Here is a 22,425-nt window from a genome sequence, read left to right as displayed (position 1 = left end):
GCAGAAGAATGAATTGCTGGTGGCTCTAAAACTGATTTGAGCTTCCTAGGCCTTCAATAGGCACCTTGCTGACAATTTGATCAGAAAAAAAATTCATGGCTAGAAGAAAATAGGAATATAAATGAGCCATTCTTTTCTACATGAATCCCCAGCTGCTGTCCTGATCTCTAACCATTGCTGCTTGCAGATTTAAATCAGAGAGGCCTGTTGGCATAGGAAAAGTAGTTCTTCACTCCTTGGCCACTGATTCAAGGTACATTTTAAATTGCTTTGCTATAAACTTTAGAAAGTATGTAATCTAGTTGTCACTGGCATGCATGCATGATATTTCATTTTATAAAATATGAATATATGTGCATCTGAATGTACAACAGAGAAACCAAATCGTTCTGTCCAAGCCGTTTTGTAATTAATGTAAGTCTTTAGTGAGGAAAATTTGTTCAATCCACAAATTAAAAGATCATCACAAACAACAGCTTTAAAGAAGTATAACTTGAGAAACATTAAAATTTTTTTCTAGGTGGGCTATTCAGTGGATAAGGAATTGTTCAGGAGATTGCATCCAGAATCTTGTGGTAAGGGTGTCCAGTTGGGGGCCAGTGATGAATGATGTCCACTGGCAGTCTGTCTTGGGCCACTATTCAACATCCTTATCAATGACACAGACATGGGATCAAACACACCCTCAACAAATTTCCTGATGACACGAAGCTGTGTGGTGCTCTTCCAGCTTTTCTCATAGATGCCACAATCCCCTCCTTTACAAGCATAATTATTCTTTTTTAAAGAAAATTGAAAAAATCAAACTCATCTTCAGCCACATGGAGTAGAGCACACTGTTCCAGATCACTTCAGCTGATAAGTGATGTTGTCCCTCTTCTTGAAGATTTCAGAGCTCAATCTAATGTAAAGTTAAAACTCCTTCAGGCAATTTCCCATCTGACTAAAGGCCTTAAAATGGTAAAATAACTGAAAATCATTAATTAATTACCCATAGTAAGAGCAAAATGCTTAAAAAATAATAAAAATAAATAAATAAAAGGTTGAATCATACCAAATTACTACATAAGTAAAAAAATGTCTCATGTGTTGTTACAAAAGCTCTTGTTATATTTCAAAAAAATCTCAAAGCTTTTAACATCTGCATTCTTAAATTTCTCATCCTTTATCTATATTTTTCAGTGTTGAAATTCACATCTTTGAAATAAAATATTGTTCACCATAGTAAGCACAATGGTATGCCACAGATTTTCAGCTTGTGAAGATGAAAAATTTAGGTCACTCTTAAGAGAAACAAAAGGAGTAATAAGTCTGCACACATTAATATTAAAATTGTCCAAATGTACAGAAAAATATGCAGAAAGTTTCAATTTGTTTGTGTTTGTTTTTCTCAACTTAATACTAGCAGAGGGACATATTTTTGTTTGTTTGTTTGTTTGTTTCATAATAACATCTAGTTACAGTAAGAAATAGAACTCCAATGTACTATAAACACATTCAGATATATTTTCTGTCACAGTGTTTGTTCATGTTGGTCAGGTAAATTTGTCAGTATTGCAAAGTTAATTAAGAAGTAGTTAGGTTCCTACTAACTTGTTATTTATCAGAAGGTATCTCTAAGTGCTCTGCCATCCACATTTCAGTGACAATGTGAAGTATGTTCTATTCCCTTGATAGGAGATGTGGGGTCAATTATCAGAATTTGAGAATACTTGAAGTAACATCTCCTGAGCAGCAGCCCACTAAATGGGAAGGAAAAAGCTTTTCTCACCTTTTATTTTTCCACTAAGGGACCAGAAAATGCTTCTGTTTCTCTGTCTCTTAATGGTGTGACAGCTTTTTCTTTTTTTTTTTTTTTTTTTTTTTCAGGATCAATCCCATCTTCTGTGTAACACCTTCATCCACTTTGGGAAATCGATATCCTAAAAGTTACTTGGATCAAAAGTTAGGCCTATATTTTAGGTCAAGCCTCACTGACAGGTTGACAAGACAGAGTAGGTCATTTATCACACATGAAAGAACCAGGACTACAGCTACCTGATCAATTCACTAACAGAATAAGAAGGGGCCTCAAAATCACATGCTGTATCCATAGAACTTAAACAGAATCAATCTGCTGTTCATTTTAAACCTTGCTGCTGGCAGTTTTCTGGAACTGTGTGTTGGGTGCTTCAATTAGTTGTTCTACTTCAGTCTATAGGTATGTTTGTGTCATGGGTTACCTAGGTTTACCTGTGCCCATGACAGGGGCCGCTGCCCTGGAAATGACGGGAAAGAGGGAAATGGACAAAAACAGTGGCAGCAGTCTAAGGAGGAAACTTATTTTACTAAATATGATATTGGAATACAAGATAACACAATATAATACAGTATAATTGAGGTTAATAAATCAAACGAGAGAGAGAGAGAGAGAGAGAGAGAAAGTCCCTGAAAACCTGGAGGTCTACTGTTAACTCTAGGCGACAGGGATGGAACACAGAGACGACAGGCTGGAACGCAGAGAGAGCGAGAAAAAAAAGAGAGCGTTCCAGCCTGGGAGCGAGATTATATATGCCCTCCTCCTGTGACTCATCTCTGGCCACGACGTCCTCTGGGATATGTAGTTCTCCTCCGAGAGCTGAGTACTCAGGACGCTGCCATCCCACGGAACTGGAGCATGAACCTTCCACACTTCCACATACCCTCAATTACACTTCCATATATTCTCAATTACACTTCCACATACCCTCAACTAAAGTTTCACATACCCTCTATTACACTTTCTTATAACATCAAAACAGTTTGTCCCATTCAAACACTGTTAATACCATATAACTTTCCCTTAGCAATCTGTATCATTCAGTTATAAACATAAACTTACTTTCTCTTTAATCCTTTTTCCTTTGTACACAATTCCACTATTTATACCCTCAGTTAATGATGCTGCACATGACATTATGATGTAGAATACTGACAGCAACAGCACAAAACCATGACAGTTTGGAATTTATTCCATGGAGAAAGACTTCTTTTAAAAAAGCTAATTAAGTGCTATTCCAGCACATAAAATGAATAACCCTGCTTTACTTCAGAGCACTGTCCAATGATCAAGCTTTGATCATGGAGCAACTTTTACACAGATTTTAATTGTGATACAACCAGAACCTTGAAATTTTACAAAATTTTTTTTTTATAACTACTGAATATTGGGTACTTGGTATAAGTATACCACAACTGAAACTGGAACTTTCCAAGCTTGGACTCTAAAATTTTATTTAATTTTTACAGTTACAGAAAAAAGTCAAAATAATATATATATATATATTTGTTAGTAATGTAATATTTTGATCTGTTCATGACTCTAATAATATCTGTTCATTGAGTATTTTCTAAATACACATTCAGAAACACATACACATTCAAAAACACAGCAAGAAGAAACTATGCATCTATCTCAGTATACCCTGATGATATCTTTTCTTCCATGTAATCTGAATGATCCTACATTTAGTAAGGACATCCTCTATTGCCATTAATATTTATGTGGTTGGTACTGTTGAGGTGCAAAAAAACTTCCAACCCACAGTCTCTCACCCAAAGTGCAGATGGATGGCCTTTCAGTACCTAAAAGGAGCCTACACACAGGAGGGGGAAAGTGTAGATAACAGCAGGACTTGGCAAAATGGTTTGAAGCTGAAGGAAGGAAAATTTAGGTTGGATGTCAGGGGGAAGTTCTTTACTATGAGAATGGTGAGGTCCTGCACAGGCTGCCTGGAGATGTTGCGGATACCTCATGCCTGGAGGTGTTCAAGGCCAGGTTGTAAGGGACCTTAGGAAGTCTGGTCTAGTATTAAGTGTGGAAGTTGGTAGCCCTGCCCACTGTGGGGAGTTTGGAGATTCGTGATTCTTGCGATACCTTCCAACCTGGGCCATTCTGTGACTCTGTGATATATGTTTTATATATATATATATTTACATATTATATATATACATATAATAACAATTATTATTGTTTGTTTACCTCTACCTTTTCAAAATAGAGTAATTAGCAGGCAGAATATATTTAAATAATAATAATAATAATTAATAAATTAAAAAAAAGAAGAGCCTTTACCATAAACCCTACTCAGAGTAAAAATGTTAAGGTTATTATTATTAGGTTTATTATCAACAAGTACCCCCCCAAAAAAAATTGCTAGCAACCAGATTATAAAAGTTCTCTTCACGCTTATCCTATGACTTTTGTTCTTTCTCCTGCCATTATCAGGTAGGATTGATATTGATCTGAATTATTGGGGCTTTCTTATCATATTATCTCATAGGAGATGATCTCAGGTGATACTCAAGCACAAAATGTGTCTTACTGTAGCTGCTTTTCTGAGCAGTCTTGATGAGGTGAAGCAGGAGAACTGCCAGGGTGATTTACCTCTGTTGATATCTATTGATGTTGGCAGGAAGCTTCCAAGAACTTCAGTAGAATTTTGCGAGGACAAATATCACACCACCTATTACGTGCTAAGAGAAGGTAAGCAACTGTAAGCATATTCTAGTTCACACAGTGCAACATAATAAATAAATAAATAAAATAAAGGTATTAAAGTGTTACAGTATGAACAATTAGGAAGTTAATGCAGCTTAAGCATATGTCACAAATGGGAATGGGGAAGAAGCTTTCCAGAGAGATAGCTATTGTTTTGTGGCAGTCCATGAAAGGCTTATAAGCAGCAGAAATTAAAATTTGTCATGTGATTCATTCACTGATCAACAAGGCAGTGGCATTTCATGCAAGTGTGATAGGAAAATTGTGTCAGTTTGCTGACTCTGGTGAGACAATCTCTGTTAAACTGCAGGATTGGCCGAGAGGGAGGACACCTTTGGCGCATCCTGAGTTTTCTTGGAAGGACTCCCTTCCTCATTGGATCACTGCAGGAACAGACAAGGACCATCCATCAGCAGGCCAAGTATGTGTATGGAAAGGGGGAATGTATAAGTCATGAGGAGACATCCTATGTGGGGTATGAAGGAGAGTGCCCACTCCCCCCAAAGGTATTTGAGCTCCTGGGTTAGGTTGCTGGCTGGGGTGGGAAGGCTCCTTGGGGCAGCTCCCATGAAGGGGACCTGTAAGTATTGTGCAAGGAAAAGAGCAATAGCTCACCCTTAGGTGGCTGGTAATAGAATGGACCTAGATCATTGGTCCCTCCTGCTTTGACAGGGTATAGTGAGTATCCTGTCAAATGTCAATGTGGATTCTGCTGACTGTAATAGTGAGAGTTATATGTTGTGTGGTCAATATTATCATCTGTTGTACATATTTGGTACCGTGTTTTTAAATTATTGTTGTCAAAACATTCAAAATATCATCTTGAATTCAGATTTCAGTTAAGCCGGCGCTGTGATTTGTGAGTCAGTGTGTTGAATACCTGAGGCTCAGCATAGCTGCAGGGTGAGTGTGGAGTATAACAATCATTGTTGTCTGACTGTCCCTCCCTATGTTTTGTATGAATTTATGAATGGGGATAGCAAACCAACAGAGAGATACCCGTTCCATCTGGGGAATGAGTGTCAACCCATTTATGTAATATTGTGTTCTGCTTGTGAGGAGGCATGTGAAGGGAGGTGGGTCAGTCAGTGCTGGTTCTGTGGTGAGGTGTTTATAACTGAATGATACAGATTGTTAAGAGAAAGTTATATGGTATTAAGGGTGTTTATGGAAACTGAAGATCTGTATTATTTGACTGGTGGGTTTTGAAGGGAATGGGACAAACTGTTTTGATGATATAAGAAAGCGTAATTGTTAATGGTATGTGGAACTATAACTGAGGGTATTTGGAAGTGTAACTGAGGGTACAAATAGTGGAATAGTGTACAAAGAAAAAGGGGCTAAAGAGAAAGTGAGTTTATCAGTTCTGATAATGAGAATTGCTAGGTTAGACAAGATATTCCAAGTAATAAAAAAAGAAAATAACATTAAAAGAGAAAGAAAGTAAAAAAGTAAAGAAAGTAAAGAAAAGCAAAGAAAAGGAAGGAAAGGAAAGAAAGGAAAGAAAGAAAGGAAGGAAGGAAAGGAAGGAAGGAAAGGAAGGAAGGAAAGGAAGGAAGGAGAGGAAAGAAAGAAAGGAAGGAAGGAAAGGAAGGAAGGAAAGGAAGGACAAATTATTAACGGTAATATACCGTTTGGTTGAAACTTCACTGATCAAAGTGTACTGAAGAAAAAGATGCTTAGAAAATTCATCACCTCATTGTTCATCAAGTAACACTACTGTTTCAGAGAGTGAAATGCCTTTCTTGCTTTTATACTTTGTTGTCTCTTTCTTTCCATCTGACTTTTATGAAGAAGACAATATTTTCAGATAGTAAGGATATTATTAGGGAAAAAACAATGTGATTGTATGTTTTCCTTCTTTCTCACCTTTCTTCCAACAACAGTTGGAAAAGACTTTAAAATAAAATAATCTTTTTAAAACAAAACAAAACAAAACAAGAAAACAAACAAAAAACACTACCATTTGCATTAACAGCACATTTTGATTACTATTTCCCCCAAGCTTATGTAGAGACATTTGCAAAAATACTCTGGTGTTATGATACTCTTTATTATGTAAAGGTTGTATATTCAAAAGCAAACTTGGATCTTCTCATTCCCAAATGGAAGGACATTTTAACTTCAGTAGTAACAATTACAAATCTGGAGTAAGTACCCATGTGGGAAAAGCTAACATTTTAATATGCTGAGTGTAATTAGACAAAATTGCTTTTTGCTGCAATTTATAATGGTAAATTATTCCCTCAAACAGACAATAGTTTGTCAGTCTTCCTGTTATAACTATACTTGTGAATTTGTTGTTACTAAGGGACATATGGATTGTACTGCTGGGAGAAGTCAGATGAACTTATAGAAGGGATTTGGGGCATAATTCAGTACATTAAGGAGCAAAGATATTGCAAAATTATTCTACCATAAAAAATGCATCGATTTTTATTTTTATAACTTTTTCTCAGGAAACATATTTCATCATTACTAAATAGTAACTTATGTAAAAATTGTAAACTATAAATAATCTTGTAAATTATATCTCAAAAAGATGATTTATGAAAAAAAACAGACAAGCATTTTTCAGCTGATTTGAATGTATGAGTTAGGATTCAGGCATGGTGTAGAACTTTAATGATGAGACTTTTATTCTGGAAACAAAGATGAATGAAGAAAAGACAATTATTTCTCACTTACAGAAATATTTATAAAGTTTGTCTATTTAAATGATAAAAAATAACAATATTTCTTCAGCCCAGCTGTTATTGGTTATATAAATAAGGGTGAAGAACAAGATTTTGTCAAGAATTTCTGTCATTGAATGTTAACATGTTGTAACTCCTCTCAGTAATTTCACCATGGGATTAATAATTTCAAAGCAAAAAAGAGCTCGTGAGAAAATAATAATAATAATAATAGTAAGTTAGGCTTCCCCTTAAATAAACTGATATACTGTACTAAAATATCATCTGGGAAATAGTCTTCTACAGAATACCAGAATCAATTGAATTAAATGTTTATGGTGGTTATTCCAAATGGACTTCTGTTAAAGAACAACCAGACACAATATAGAGAATTTTCAAATACTTTTGAGTTGATATTTCAAAATCCTAAGACTTACATGTTCTTTCTTAGAAAACAAACAAACAAAACAAAACAAACAAACAACAACAACAAAAACCTTAAATGTGAGATTCCAACTCAAAGAAACTCAAATTACTGATCTCTCAGAACTTTAATAAGTAAACATGAGACTAAATGTCATGGTTTTATGATAATCAGTATTCCACATCATCACATCATGTAGTGTACTGGGGACTAAACTGTTAATGCCCCAGGTCCACACAGCAAAGAAAAGAAACTACGTTCCCTAGAAGACTGTTCGCTGTGCTGATATCATTCTTGCACAGTGGGAACACATATAAGATGGTGTTGGGTCATCTGACTCTCTCTTGCTTCCCTTCAGCTTTGCTCTTCACCTCTCTTCTGCTTCGCTGCTGCTCGTCCTGACTGTGCAATTACTGTAAGGCCTATAGCTTTCAGATACTCTGTCATTATACCTGATAATTGGCTTCAACTCTAATTATTTTGCATTCTGATACTATATCAAGTAAAATTAGTTTGTTTCTACTCAGATCGTTGCCTCTGTTTTTTTTTTTTGTTTTTTTTTTTTTTCCTAATTATTTTGGGTTCCCCTGTTTCCCTTCTCTGGAGGCGTGGGTTTTGTGAAATCCCTCAGCACCACTAGTCACGGAACCGGGCCGAACCCGATTTTTTTTTTATAAATATGTTTTAACAAGTAAATAAATAAATGAGTTTCTTTGCTTACATACATTAACTGTATTACTGAGTAACTGAGAGTTACTCAGAAAGTAATGTCTCCTATTTTATGATTCTGGCTCAGAGCATGAGAGGTGGAAGTTGGTGGTATGCCAGTGGAGGTTAAACCTTCCTAATAATATTCCATTAAATTTAGTTTCCATGCAACAGATTACAGCAGAGGGGCAGTCTGACAAAATGACATATGACGCAGAAGTGTTTATGAAGAAAATGCGCATAATTCTATTCCCCCATGAATAAGAAGTTACAGTGCACCCAATGACCTTTGCTAACACTTTCTGAAGACCAAACAGTGAATGTGAGCATAATAAGGCAATGAGTGGTTCATTTACTCACAGGATTCAGCAACAGTGGGTCACTTCTGCTAATACAGAATTTTATGACTGCATCGTGCATGCTCATTTTCATTGCGGGTGAAAATACAGATAATGGTAGTAACTATAAGTGTCCATTATTTACTATGAGTGGTTGCAAAAGAGCAGTCAAAACTGAGCCTTGAAATACTCTGCATTCCCATTACACTGATAGCTAAAATGTAAGAAAAATGATCTAAAAAAAAAGTGTGATGTGTTTATTATTCTTGTTCTATAAGTATGCACTGAAGGTATTCATAAAGGTATTCATTGAACTGGCGCATGTCCAGAGACAGCCAGTGTCATCCTGACTCATATCAGAAATAGTGTTGCCAGCAGGAGCAGTGAAGTCATCACCCCCTTATACTCAGCTCTGGTGAGGCCGCACTTGTAGTACTGAGTTCAGTTTGGGGGACCCTCAGTACAAGAAGGACACTGAGGCCCTGAGTTAATTCAGAAAAGGGGGATGAGTCTTGTGAGGGGTCTGGAACACAGCTCTTATGAGGAGCAGATGAGAGAACCAGGACTGTTTGTTAAGGAAGAAGTTCAGGGAATGCTAGTGATAGGACTACAGGGAATGGCCTGGAGATATTTGGGTAGGATATTAAGAAAAATTAATTCTCCAAAAGAATGGTCAGGTGCTGGAACAGGATGCCCTTCTTAAGTGTTTAAGAAACATTTAGATGTTGTAATAAGGGACATAATTTAGAGGGGAAATATTGGATGGCTGGACTAGATGAACTTGGAGCACTTTTCCACACTTGGTGATTCTATGGTTCTATGAGATCTAAAGCAAAATCTATGACAGAGATGCAAATTCTATTAGGGAATAACCCCTGATTCTGGGCCTGATCTTAGGCAAATTTGGAGAACAGATCTCGGCCAGATCATTATCCATTACTGTTAATATTTTTGTAAGGTTTTCCTGAGCATGATTTAGGGTTTAGCATGAGCCAGGGATCTTTCTCAAAATATACTTTTGAAATATGCTTGAATATGCTGTGTATATCAGCATATATGTGTACAGGACATTTCATTACTGCTGTCAGAGAACATGCTCACGGCACTTTGAATTTAATGGAGCAGTAATAACTTATGCAGTCCTCTTTCTCCTTAGACTTCTTCAGAAAGAAACTTAGTACTCATTTCACTTTAAAAAATTATACTGCAGAGTAAATGAAATAGATGTAGTGTATGCAATTGTTGTGTGCAGCATAAAGTTATCTTTAGTTCTACTACTTCTAACACAACTGATAACATAATTTCCATCCCAGTACATGAGAAGTTTAGTAAGAACTATGAAGCGATATATTCTTTTCCACTGAAGTAAGTCAAATAGAGTGAGATTTAACTGCTTATTATTATTATTATTATTATTATTTATGATGAAGACATCTACATCTGAGCTAAAAGTTTTGTTTCATGAATACAAAAATAGATATTTTTAGAACATGATTCATCCCATTGTTAGGAATCTAAAATAGTTAGGAGGTTTGTTTTGGAGGTAATTATGGAAAATCTTTATGGCATTTTATAATATTAATTTTGATCTCTTAAAAATAAATATGAAGCTCAAATATATATATATATTTATTGTGACAGAGTTATCCTAGAAGTAACTATAGCCATTTTTCCAACTGTGATTGAATAATAAAATTTATTTACACCCAGAATGCTTCATTTAGAAGAACATAAAGAATATCAAGCATTTTTTTAATTATTCTTATTTTATATTATTTTCATTTTCTTAAATTTCTTAAATTTCTTTCCTGTGCAACAGATGGCAACAGAGAGGCGATCTGACAAAATGGTGACTGACATGGAAATACATATGAAGCAAAGGCATGTAATTGAATTCCTCCATGCAGAAAAAATTGCACCCACTGACCTTCATTGACACTTTCTGAATGTTTATGGAGACCAAAGAGTGGATGTGAGCAGAGTAAGGTGGTGGGTGGCGTGTTTCAGAGGTCACAACAGTGATGTGGATAACAAGCCATATTTTGGATGGCCATACAGATTTTCAAGAGTGTGGCATGCAGGTTCCTGTTCATCACTGGTGAAAATGCATAGCTAGTGGTCGTGACTGTGTTGAAAAGGAATGTTCTGTAGGTGAGAATTCCCTCTATCACTGTTAGCATGCTCTTTGTATACATTATAGTTTCCATTGAAGGCATTACTTTCAGAGTGATATTTGATTCTTATAAATTAAAGTATTAATAACTTTTATAATCTACGTAGCTACAAAATCAGTGCTGCTCCTACTAGTCAAGATTTGAATACATATACTGAACTATTTTTCCCAATGTTTTTCTTTATTTCAGAACACATGCATATGCAATAAAAAATGCACAGGTTGATTTTATTGTGGACGCAACAAATGTTTATACTTACGATATATTTATCTTTAATTTTCTTCAGTTAAGAAAGGACATGTTAATATTTCCACTTCTAAGAAAATTTTATTTATTAGGCTAATATTGGTTATTTCCTTTGATCCATCAATTATATTTATTTCAAGTATTTGAACACATTTGATACTTTGAAAAACAACAACAAAACCTTCACATCTATTTAATTAGCATATGGATTCTTTGATCTATTTTTTTGTTAAATATATGCTTATACTAAGACAACAAATTGAAGACCAGAAACAAAAAGAATGGATATTTTCCTATATATGTAATTAAACCACTTTTAGGTCTTCCAGAGTAAAAGTAAGATCCATGAATATCTACCCATATTCTTACATTGTCTTCATCTGATTTTTCTTTCTCCTAATACCCATCAGACTCCTTCAGTTTGTGTTAAATATGATTTGAAATTACATAGATGTGGAGTCAGCACTGTAAATGAGTATGATCTTCTCTATCCATGTCATTGTAAGAAATCTTTATAGTAGAAATGCTATTCATTTCTGTATCTCTGCAACAGAGAATGATCATCAAATTCACATTATCTGGGAACTGAGAGTTAGCAGTAGTTGACCATGCCAGCTGGAAGAGGCTTGAAAAATCTGTTATGCTATTAAGCGGTGTTACCAATAATGGATTATAAAAAAATCATTAGAGACCTTGTTACTCAGAAGTATAGACATACTTTACAAATTAAGCAGATATGGTAACAATAATTCCCTAATTCTCTAATTTAAAACAGGAATCTAATGTCTAATTTAAAACAGGAGACAAAAGGAGATTCAGGCCAGAAAAAATCTTGAGTCTAGACATTTTGAGATCTTTCCTCCCTCAATTATCTTAAAATTACAAAAGCATGTTGTCTTTTTTGTTGGCATACTGGTTGAATTTTCATGTGGCAAGCTCATTTTCTTCATTTGCAAAAATATTCTTTCTGGTAGGCATCCAACACTGTAACAAAACTCATTTCCCTTTAGTAAAACAATCTATGCAAATTTATAAATGTCATATTTAGCTATCTAATATATATTTGTCATTTTATCTGTCAACTATTCACAAACTATTAATGACAATAATAAAACATTCTTCAAGAAAAAAAGTGACAGAAAATAAAAGGACTGCATAAAATGAAAATTCTATTTATGTTTACATTTTCTTCTGTTAAAATTATTCAGAATAGAACCAAAATCTTAAAGTAAATAGGGTTCTGATGGCTCCAAAACCTCATGTGTTTTCATGCCAAATCCTTACTAGGAAAAAGAAGATAACATTTTAAAAATCTGATAGAATGTCAAACTGAAGAAAACAGAAAAAAAAAAAAAAAATCACATGAAATAATGTTTCACAGGAAAAACAAAGAAGAATTTGTGGAATAAATATTGAATAGACTAAAATCTAGTCCTGATATTTTCTTCAAACACAAAAGGAAAAAAAAAAAATTCTCCTAAGGAGCTCCTTTGGCCAAAATACATAATAGAGTGCTTGGAAAATGCATGACCACTTCGAAGAAACTTAAAAAAAACAAAATGTTCACATTAGTTTTTACTGAGAAAAAAAACTGTCTCCATCTCTAACTTTTATTTGTGGAAGAAATTTCAGATGAAGTTATTGAAGAAGAGGTTGTGAAATAAAAATAAAACTAAGAGTAACTAAATATGACAATCTACTCATCCAATATTCATCAAGGAGTTCAAACCCAACTTAAGAATGCATTAATTGTATACTGTTGTGATTTAAAATATCCTGAACACATCAAGGTGGTAAGTGGTAAATGTCATATCAGTTCTTTTAAGTGTTTCTAAATGGAAATCTGAAGAACAAGTAGCAAATCAGTAGAAAATGCTATGAGAACACAAATGACTTGAAAAGCAGGATGTACTGCAAATAGTGAATTGGTTTATTATTATTAAATTTTGCTTTGTAAAATTATGTTCATAATGTGTAAGAGTGTAAAAGTACACGGATAAAGACAATCTAGATGACATAGTCTCATTGGATTTCCACGAGGCTCTTGACACAGTGGAAGAGACTTGACATAGTCTTGAGAATTTCTTGAGAAACAAACAACAGCTAATAATATGTAAAAATACTATTGAAAAGTAGCTGAAGTTTAGGAAGCAGGGTAAAATTAAGATTCTGAATCTCATAATTAAGAAGGATCACTAGAGGTCACTACAGCTCACTAATGATCTATGCTGGAATTTGTGCTATTGAATGATTTCAGAAATAAGCCAGATGTGAGAAACAAGTGCAGAAATATACTGATACAAAGTTAGACTACAGACTGAGGAGATACAGGAAAGCCATGAAGAACTGCAGGAAGACCTTTCAAAATTTATAGTGTCAAGAAATGCTACATGGAAAATGAGCGTTACCTTTGACAAATATAAAGTGATTAGGAGAAATAAATAGATAGATGATAGATAGATAGATAGATAGATAGATAGATAGATAGATAGATAGATAGATAAGCAAACAACATAAAGTTTATGTAAGTCACACAGGTTACTAACTCCTCCTTTTTAGTAAAGTCAACTAGATTATGAAAACATATGTTCAGCAGTGGTAAAAAAAATAAAATAAAATCAAGGTCGATGCTGCACACTAGTAGGAAAGTAATAGAAAGTAAAATCAATTTTCAGTGTAAATTCCAATTTCAAACACATTTTGCAGGCTGTTAGGGAAAACGATCTAGGTTACAAACAAGTTTTCATATAAGGAATTCACTTGCAAAATTCACCAATTGAATAGAGACAGGTAAAGCATCCAGGTGTCATGGTTTTATAAATTTTGGTTATCAGTATTCTACATCATGACATCATGTAGAGCAATGGGAGCTAAAGAGTTAATGCTCCAGTTTTGGGTACCTGTCCCAGAAGAGAAGAACTACAGCACCCAGAGGACTTTGCATTCACAGAGGAGATAAAACTGGTAAAGTCATAAGACCCCTTTCTCTTCTGCTCAGTCCATCTACATATCTTGCCTAAGAATTAGGGCAAGGCCTCCAGTTTTTGGACACTCTCTCATTATATTTGATTTATTAGACTCAACTCTAATTATTTTGTTTTATATTGTATTATAGTGTGTTATCTTGCGTTCTGGTAGCTTATTTAGTAAAATAGTTTCTCTTCAGATCATTGCTGCTATTTTGTTTTTAGACCCATCTCTCTGCCCTTTTTCCCCTTTTCCCTTTCCCAGGGCATGGGTCCATGTTTTCCCCCACCTCACTAGTCATAGAACGTCATGTCTGTTTTTTTTGTTTGTTTGTTTTAAATGGCTACTATTGCTGAAAGGCACCACACAGTTCCCTGGTCTAATGCGGCATAGAAATTTTTGTATTAACATATATTCATTCAGTGCTTCCATAAAATACTGGGGTAAAAATATTCTACAAGTATGAAGTCACCATCTCTGACTCAGTAAATCTCTGAAACAGAATTCAAACCAGTTTGAGAGACAATGCTGATAAATGTTCTACATTTATTCTCTTCTGGTTACCTTTCCTGAATTTGCTGCTGCTGAGCCTCCTAGACAGAACTCTGAGATTTTTCATCTGAAAGGTCAGTACAACTATTTTTATGTCTGTAACAAATGACAGAGATTCTATTTTCTCTGTATTTTGAACAATCTGAACTTTGTGTATGGATCTGGATAGGCTTGTGCAATGAGTAGCCATAGTGATATTCATACACTTTCAGACAGTGAATGTGAACCTCACAAAGAAGGAATTCAAGAAGCTTAAATTTCCTCCAGTACCGATTCAGGGGATTCAAAATACAGATTATTGCTGTCTTTAAATTTCAGAGAAAATAAATCATTTAATTGTGAGAAAGGTGTTGTCATGGGTCATGTTCAAGTTATTTATATTGCAGCCATTTTAATGTAAAATTTTGTATAATTACACGCACAAACACAGAACTAATCTGAATGCAGATAAGATGTAAAGTTGTACATAGTCAACCAGTAATGACTATATTTGCTCACAATGAATATTATCTGAGAAACAGTTACTGGTAGATTTTCAAATATATTTCTTTGGCTGCATGAAATTTGTCCCAAGATGTGTTGATGTGTATAGAAAACATTCAATTTTATGAGTTTTCATTTGTTGGTTTGTTTATTTGTCCAGAAAGACTCAGGAACACTGAGGATATAGAACCATCTTTTTTTGTTTGTTTGTTTGTTTGTTTGTTTGTTTTTGTTACAGTCTTTTTTTTAATAGCACAAGTTTGAAGATAAGAATGTTCAGTGTCATGGTGGAACTGTTCTTCTGATACTGTTTTTGGTAAGAAGTAGGACAAATCAAATTACATATGCTTTACTGTTTTCAGATTGTCTTTTAAGAGTGGTCACAGGAATCAGTTACACTGGGAATGATGATTATGCTTGCTCTTGGAAAATGTTAATTGAACCAGTCCCAGAACCAGAGTTAAAATGACTGTTAGGGCTTAAATGGGTAGGCAGCTAATCATCATTCACTCAATAACTCCTTCCAAAAGTGGGACAAAAAATTGAATATAATAAAAAATATGAGAACTGGAGTAGAAATGATGACAGTATGATAGGAAGGAAGGAAGGAAGGAAGGAAGGAAGGAAGGAAGGAAGGAAGGAAGGAAGGAAGGAAGGAAGGAAGGAAGGAAGGAAGGAAGGAAGGAAGGAAGGAAGGAAGGAAGGAAGGAAGGAAGGAAGGAAGGAAGGAAGGAAGGAAGGAAGGAAGGAAGGAAGGAAGGAAGGAAGGAAGGAAGGAAGGAAGGAAGGAAGGAAGGAAGGAAGGAAGGAAGGAAGGAAGGAAGGAAGGAAGGAAGGAAGGAAGGAAGGAAGGAAGGAAGGAAGGAAGGAAGGAAGGAAGGAAGGAAAAATTGATGCAAATGCTCACCAACACCCCTTATTTTTAATTGTTGAATATATTGTCACATGGTATTGAATATCTTCTTGCCAGTTTGGGTAACATATACTCCCTGAGCACACCCAGCTTCCTCACAAGCAGTGCAGTAGAAGAAACAAAAAGTCTTTGACTTAGCATAAATGCTGCTCAGCAAAAATTGAATGTCAATGTATTATCAAAATTATTTTCATTCTAAATACAGAAAAATACTATCTACTAGGAAGAAAATTAACTTTATACCACCTGATCCCAGGACATCATCCACCCTTTAATCTACATCGTTTCACACATTCTAATACACCCTATTTGATCACCAACACTTTCCCTGTCCTTTGATATGCAAACAAAGATATCATTTAAATGACCATTCCTTTAAAATGTCTATTGAGTTCATTTTGTCTGTGCCTTCAGGCTCCCTCTGTCTTAAAGGTCCTTCAGTGCAGGAAAAATTGTGTGTGGTATTGGATAGCTGTATGCTGAAGCCAGCTTTCATTCCTTTTCAGCTGTGCATCTATGGTTCTATCAACACTACACTTGCCCAGTTCCATCATTTGTTTGAGTGACTCTTACTGTAATACTACTGACGTGACATATACTAGCCATAACAATATTATACAAGATTACATAGGAGGGCTGCTCTAAAGTAATGTCTCCTGGTTTATGCTGCACAGAAGGCCAATTGCATTCTGGCCTACATTAAAAAACAGGTGGCCAGCAGGGAGAGGGAGGTGATTGTCTCCCTCTACTCAGCTCTTGTAAGGCCCCATCTGGAGTACTCCATCCAGGCCTGAAGCCCCAAGTACAGGCTGGAGCATCTTTTCTATGAGGAAAGTTTGAGGGAACTAGACTTGTTTAGCTTGGAGAAGAGAAGACTTCAGGAAGAACTCATTGTGGTCTTTCAGTACTTGAACGGAGCACTTAAACAGGAGGGGGAACAGCTATTTATGAGTGTGGATAGTAACAGGAACAGGGGGAATAGCTTAAAACTGAGACAGGGGAGGTTTAGGTTAGATATTAGGAGGAAGTTTTTCACACAGAGTGGTGATGCACTGAAGGTTTGAGTGCCCCATCCCTGGAGCATAACCTGGCAAGTGGCTGAGCACTACACAGTCATTTGCTCACTCCTTCACCATATTAGTGAAATGAAGGATATGATAATTAAAAAATAACAACAAAAGCAAAGTAGAACTTGTGGATTGGGTAAAACTTTTTTAAGATAGAGAAAAGGAAAAGGATAATCATTATGACTTTACACACATATATATACGCATACATATATGAATGCATATAACAAGTGATGCACAAGCAATTGTTCTCCAGTCCCTAATCAATGCCCAGCTAGCCCCCCAAGCAGTAGAAGAGAGCAAGATTTACCTCCCACTTCCTTCAAAACTCCTTTTGCTTTATGTCATATGGTATGTAATGTTCCTTTGGTTAGTTTAAGCCAGCTGTCCTATTTCCTCCCAGATCCTTGGGCCCTTCACTGTGAAGTAGAATGTTATGGAAGTAGAGGTTGAATATTACTGCCAGTATTCTTTTAAATTTTGTTGTTGGTTATATGTCCAAGCAGAAAAGATTGCTCTCAGTGACCTTCATCAATGCTTGCTAATTGTTTATGAAGACTGAACAGTGAATGAATGTTAGCACAGTGAAGCAGTAGGTGATGCATTTCAGCAATGACAACAGTGACAAGTGTGTCACTTCCACTGGTGAAGATTATTACAAGCACAGCATGTAAGCTATTGTTCATTGCTGCTGAAAATGCATAGCTAGTGGTAATGTTTATGGTGGAAAATAGTTTCTCATAGGTGAGAATTTTCTCTATCAAATAGTGTTATTGTGATCTTTATATCTGTTGTAGTTTCCATGGCATTGTGTATCAACTGGCATCATTAAGTTCAAATCACTGGCTATTTTCACTGAAAATCAAATTCCCCTAAGATACACACTGGACTTCCATATCATTCTGCATTATCCATCAAGTGCACACAGTTCCTTGAACAAAAGCAATCTTAATGATGGTCTTTCCTTTGCATGAGGCAGGAATAATCTAGACTGTCTTTCCCGGTATTTTATGTGCACTGCAGGGACTTTCCATAGCATGGAATCATAGAGTCATAGAATCACCAACGCTGGAAAGACCTCTGAGATCATCTAGCCCCCCCCTACCATCAATATTACTCCCATAACCCACACCCTTTCCTACAACATCTAAATGTTTCTTGAACACTTTTTGGGACGGTGACTCAACCACCATCCTGGGCAGACAGTTCCAGCACCCAACCACTATTCTGGAGAATAAATTTTTCATAGTATCCAACTTGAACCACCCCTGACACAACTTGAGGCCATTTGCTCCTGTCGTATCACTAGAAAGACAGGAGAAGAGGCTGATCTTCACCTCACCACAACCTGTTTTCAGGTAGTTGAACAGAAAGAAGAAGTTTCCCATGAGCCTCTGCTTTTCCAGACTGAACAATCCCAGTTTTCTCAGTCACTCCTCATATGACTTGTCCTCCAGATCCCTCACCAGTTTCATTGCCCATCCCCTGAATGGACTACAGGGCCTCAGTGTCCTCCTTGTTCTGAAAGACTTAAAACTGAGCACAGTACTCGAGGAGTGGCCTCACGTGTTAAGTACAGGGGGATGATCACTTCACTGCTCCTGCTGGCAACACCATTTCTGAAACAAGTCAGGATACCATTGGCCTTTTTGGCTATCTGGGCACACTTCTGGCTCATGTTTCACTGAGAGTCAACCAATACCCTCATGTCTATTTCCACATAATCTTCCAGCCCCTCTGCCCCCAGAAATATTTGTGGTTGTTGTGGTCAAAGTGCAGAACCTGGCATTTGGTGTTGAAGAACTTCATCCCATTGGCCCAGATATTCAGATTCCTCCGAAAGGCTTTCCTACTTCCAGGCAGATTGACACTTCCTCTCAGCTTGGTCTCATAAGCAAACTTACTGAGGGTAAGCATGTAAGATTCTTGATTGACCAGAGCCTGCTCAACTGACAGATCTCATAATATTAACTAACAAAGGGGCTTTTGCCAAATGTACATCCCAGTGTCTGAATTTCTCAGCACCCATCACTCACAGTATAAAAATTATTTAACACCTCACATGTTTGCATTATTGCAGTGGATACCTTGTTGTGCCTTTTTGTATTACTCTGGATTGCTAGATTTAGTGTTCCTAATTTAACTTACTTTCTGAAATACTCCTGCTTTGTTTCTACACATGATGATGTCATACACATATTGAAGGTCTTCAGAAGATTGTGTTCCAGTTCATTATGGATTTGTCCATGACAAATAGTAGGGCTGTGTTTCCACCCCTGGTGCAGTCAGTTCCAAATATCAGGCACTTCTCCAGTGAAAGCAAATGTTGTCCTGCAATCTGCTGCTGAAGGGACTGAAAAAAATACATTAGTTATATCAGTTATAGCATACCCCTTGGTGTCTTTGATTCCAGTTCTAGCATGTCTAGCATGGAAGCAGCCAGCCATGTCATGATTTCATTTAGGCTATGGTAGTCCATTCTCCATTAGACTTTTCTTCTAGATATTAAAGGGTGAGCAAGTCTTCCTGATAAAGCCTTGGCTCTCCAGAAAATGACTCCAAGAATCTCACTGGTGCATTGTCACAGTAATAGTCAGCTCCTACTGCACAGCAGCAGCACCACAACAGAGAGACTAGTGAAAGTCAAAGTAGACAGCTGTGTTCAATCTACTCTGTATTGAGGTAGCTATACCAAATCAGTATGGACAGTGGGTGGATGGGATCAAGAGCTAAAACTTTTCATAACTGGAATCTCTGAATCTTAATTTGCTAAGTGAGTCATTAAGTTACACTTTGTTAGCCTCTTTTTAAATTTAAAAAATGTGGATTTTTTCTTTGCCGATTACTCTATATAAAGCAGAACATTACTGGACCTGGAAACAAGATGAAACAGAGTCAGTATACAGATTTAGTTACCTGATTTGAAGACAACTCTATTTAAAACAGAATATTCTATCTTCAACTCAAGTAAATAAATCTGTACACAGACTCTGTTTCAGCTTGTTTCCAGATCGAAGAATGGATAAAATTTCTAGTTCTCATACTCTAAATGAATGGCCTTTCACTTTTAGACATAATTTCCCCTTCATCCTATTATTTTACTCCCCAAGAAAATATATTTATTTATTTATGTATATCTATGTATATTTCACTACTTTTGTCTGTTCAAAATGACTGACAATTTTTTTATATCAAGTAATTTTGTTACCTCAGTTCAACTTTCTGCCAACATCAGAAATGAAGGCAGATATTGAGATTGCTCCCCGTTCTTAAAGAATTCCAGTAATGACTCCTCAATAGACTACTACTTCCTCTTCAATATAGTAGAACACCTATTGTCATCTGGCGCATGATAATTCTGTTTAAGCTCTCAATGTGTTTATTTGATTCACAGAGGTTTTAGTTATTTGTCCTTAAATATATATGTATATATATTTCTAAAAACTTGAATAATTTAAGGAGAGAGAAACAAATTCAGAAGTGCATAGATCAGTTTTCATCGTCTTTATAAATATCAGTATTTACCGGTCTCTTTTGCTTATTCATACCTAGCGAGAAATAATCTTTTCACTCTCAAAAGAACTCTAATAATCATGCTCTTCCATTTTAAAGATATTTCTTTAATATTATCTGAAGTACTTTTAGTATGTGTATCCCTGTAGCTATCCTTTTAGTTTTTTTCTTTTCCTATATGAATATATATATATATATAAGCAACATCTTATATATTGTTTTGAGCCACAGACAAATAATGTTTAGTCAGCATTTGTAGATGCAAATAGTACCAGCTCTTCTGTAATTTTTTTAAGGTCATTTGCAGTTTATCAGCTAAATATGTAAAAGCATAACTTCTACAACTCTGTTTAGACCTACACAAAGTTTTATGACCAAATTAGAAATTCCAGAAAATATATATATATACTTAAAACTGAATCCACAACTCCTGTTTAAGTTTCAGAGTATCTTTACAATGTAATAACTATTTGTAATTCTAACTTCTTCTCCACATGCTCAGGGCAACTGAATGATGAATTTCTTCCCCTGAAGTCAGCCTTCCACAGTCTTTTAAATTACAGTACCTGACAGAAATTAGGTTTTTGTTGCTGATGTTTTAATATAGTTCCAAGTTGCTTAGTCAGATGAAAAATCAAAATCCTTCAGGTCTCTTGATACAAAAACTTTAACTCTAAGCAAGAAGTATCAGGGGATAACAAGTAAGAGATATACTTTATAAAGCCTGCACATAAATATATAAAATTCTTCTACTACTCTAATTTAAAAATCTATTTTTTAAAAAACAGAGTTTCACCTTTAAATCTTGGGCAGCTTCTGATAACACAAGTCCAGACAATCAAATTCCAGTATGTTAAATTTTCAGTGCTAAACACTGATCTTACTGTAAATAAAATGGTAATACTAGATTTTCAACATATTTTACAAATCACTCTTTTATAAGGAATTTCAAATCTGAGCATAAAGTTTGTCTTTTCTATGTTTTACTAAGAAATATAAAGATTTTTGTTTCACTTTTTCTTCTATATTTACATTTTTTTACCATATCTACTACAAAAATTAATTTAAATAAAAATAATAAAAGTTAATGTAAAGTTAAGCAAATCCATATAAAAGTGACTGATAATGCTGTTGGCAAATTTTACAAGAGAACAAAAAAAAAAAAATAGAAAAAAATATACTGTGCCAAACTAAGCAAATTTTCCATAAGCATAGAAAATTCAGTGATTAATAGTCAGCAGGGCTGTAGCTTTCTGTGTCACCACTTGGATTTTATGTGGTGTTACTTAGCAACAAAGGTTATGTTCAGCAACACTTAGATGCAGTATTTGCAGTTTTAATCAAATCAGCTGCTAAGTGAACAGCACTTTTGTGTAATCTGTTTGTGATGCATAAACAGTACAAATGAATCAAATATATGCTAATTTATCTTATATGGTGTGATTACAACAAGTCTGGTTTTTGCTATATTAGGCAATTCTAATGTTCATCTCTGATTATATCATTTGTCTTATCAAGAATATCCTTAAGAGCAGGAATAATGTAAGCAATATTTTAGGTTTGCCTCCAAGCTCCAAGAAGTATTTACTCAAAAGTACTCAAAATGATGATTAAAAATATATTATGTCAAGATAAGATCACCCCACATAAAAACAAACAAAACAAAACAACAACAAAAACTGTACTGTCAGAAGCAATTTTTGCCATTATTGTTATTTGTTTTTTAACCAAATCCCATAAGACACTGTGCATTGCTTTTTAATTTAAACTTTTATTTCTCCCTTTGGTACTAATAGAGAAAAATTAGATAGGACAACATGCCACATTATTGAAACATCTATCAACT

At 35.3% G+C, this 22,425-nt stretch overlaps 1 pseudogene; it reads left to right on the top strand.

Moving 5' to 3' along the window:
* The first annotated feature begins 4,332 nt into the window (after positions 1 to 4,332).
* The window catches only part of LOC146762743 (uncharacterized), an 84,703-nt pseudogene continuing 66,610 nt past the window's right edge, over positions 4,333 to 22,425 (top strand).

The sequence above is a fragment of the Coturnix japonica genome, chromosome 1 (assembly GCF_054131305.1).
Source record: "Coturnix japonica strain WE chromosome 1, WE-NBRP24, whole genome shotgun sequence".
Lineage (NCBI taxonomy): Eukaryota > Metazoa > Chordata > Aves > Galliformes > Phasianidae > Coturnix > Coturnix japonica.
The sequence above is the reverse complement of the archived record's forward strand: the minus strand, read 5'-3'. Positions and strand labels throughout refer to the sequence as shown.